The sequence below is a fragment of the Bos javanicus genome, chromosome 1 (genome assembly GCF_032452875.1).
Source record: "Bos javanicus breed banteng chromosome 1, ARS-OSU_banteng_1.0, whole genome shotgun sequence".
Lineage (NCBI taxonomy): Eukaryota > Metazoa > Chordata > Mammalia > Artiodactyla > Bovidae > Bos > Bos javanicus.
This window is the reverse complement of record NC_083868.1, coordinates 112,386,134-112,388,197: the sequence shown is the minus strand read 5'-3', so window position 1 is coordinate 112,388,197 and position 2,064 is coordinate 112,386,134. Positions and strand designations below refer to the sequence as shown.

At 38.0% G+C, this 2,064-nt stretch overlaps 1 non-coding gene across 1 annotated transcript; it reads right to left on the bottom strand.

Annotated features, from left to right (window-relative positions):
* Positions 1-1,601: 1,601 nt before the first annotated feature.
* LOC133255256 (small nucleolar RNA SNORA70) lies at positions 1,602-1,740 on the bottom strand. Its single transcript, XR_009738906.1, has one exon. It is a non-coding gene; the product is annotated as a small nucleolar RNA SNORA70 (small nucleolar RNA).
* Between the last annotated feature and the right edge of the window lie 324 nt (positions 1,741-2,064).

Below are 2,064 nucleotides of genomic sequence, written 5' to 3'. Positions count from 1 at the left end.
TATCTGTATCTTTCTTTGTTTACTTTCTAATTTTGGTGAAGCTCTGAGAAAGAGTATTTAAAAGATAAAATTTTGAGATGTTTCTTATTGGTGATGCTTTCATTCTGCTCTCCATTTGACTTATTTGTCTTATGTAGAATTCATACTCAGAAATAATTTTTTCTCTAAATTTTTGAAGACATTGCTACGCTATCTCTCAATGTTGGTTTTGATAATTCTGAAGGTGTTCTGATTCCTACCATTTTGTATACAACCTGTATTTTTCCCTCTAGATTTCTATAGGATCTTCCCTCTGTCCCCATATTTTTAATTTTTTAAAAATAATTGCCTTGGTGTGGATCTGTCTTCATCTATTTTCTTGCATATTCCTAGAAACTTTTAATCTTGAAACTTGAGTATTATAATTCTGAGAAATTGTCTTAATTTTTTTTTTTTTTATTAAAGGCTTTATTCTTCTCTGGTTTTCCTCTGCTTTTATTCCAGAATTCATATTTTTCAGGTGTTGGATTTTCTTGACCCATCCTCCACTATTCTTTACTCTTCTTTCCAGTTTTCTGTTTCTAAGTCTTTTTGGTCTATGTAACAGGCTGAATTGCATTCCCCCACATTCATAAGTTAAAGTCCTATCTGCCAGTACCTTAGAGTGTGACTGTATTTGAAGATAAGGTCTTTACAGAAATAATCAAGTTAAAATGAGGTCATTAGGGTGGGACCTAATCCAATATGACTGGTGCCCTTATAAAAAGAGGAAGATAGAATACACACACACACACACACACACACACACACACGGAGAATGCCATGTGAACATGAAGGTGGCCACTAACAAGTTGAAGAGAGAGGCCTCAGAAGAAACCAAATCTGCTTATACTTTGATCTTCAACTTCTAGCCTTTAGAACTAAGAAAATAAATTTCTGTTGTTTAAGACACTGGCAACCCACCCCAGTACTCTTGCCTGGAAAATCCCATGGACGGAGGAGCCTGGTAGGCTGCAGTCCATGGGGTCACTAAGAGTCAGACACAACTGAGCCACTTTACTTTCACTTTAAGACACCCAGTCTGTGATACTTTGTTATGGCAGCCCTAACAAATTTATAGTCTGCCATTCTCTACTTTATAATATTAATTTTATACTTTTCTTATATCTGTTATCACTTTTTTTTGTTTCTGAGTTTTTTTGTTTTTGACAGGAAAGTAGGATTTATTGGTGGACATGAGTAAGGAGGGGACAGAGCCAAGGCTCTCATGAGTGCAGGGCCCACCATTTGTGCAGGGGCCACGATTAAGGATTTATTTGACACCAGAGCCATCTGAGATGAACTGCTTTGCTGCCATCATATTTTCAAATTCATTCACATTAAACTTAGTAAATCCCCACTTCTTGGAGCTGTGGATCTTCTGGTGGCCAGAAGCCTTGAACTTGGCCTTGCAGAGGTCCTTGATCACATGCTCCTTGTTCTGCAGCTTTGTACGGATGGACATGATGACTTGGCCAATGTGGACCGTGGCCACTGTACCCTAGGGCTTTCCAAAGACACATACTTGTCTGGAGCCTAGATTTGGGACAGCATGCCATCAGGCATGAATGTCCACTGGAAAGGCTTGTTCCCAAGGTCCCATAAGGAAACTGATACAGGCAATAGGCTGCGTACACCACTGAGGAGGCTGCTGTTTGAGGCCATTGCATAATGGGCCCCCCCCGCAAAGGAAAAGAGCACAGTTGGATTAGTTGGCTGCAAATATTTCTGAGGGTTTTTTTTTAATGGTCCTTTAATAATAGCATCTTGCTCACATTTCAAGGACATAATATCCTCTCTTATCTCTCTAAGAATATTAATGGTAATTTTCCTTTCTATGTTCTCACATTTATGCATAGTTTTGGTTTCCTCAAGTTGTCTATTTGTGTGTGTGTGTTTTAGCCTTTATCTTTTTTGTTAAGATTCCTCAGGTATCTAATTATCTGCTCATCTTTTAAGAAAAAGGTAAAAAAAAAAAAAAGCAGTGAGTGATAGAAAGGTTTGTTGACTGTGGTCTTATACCTTTTGATCTTTAACCCAAGGGTT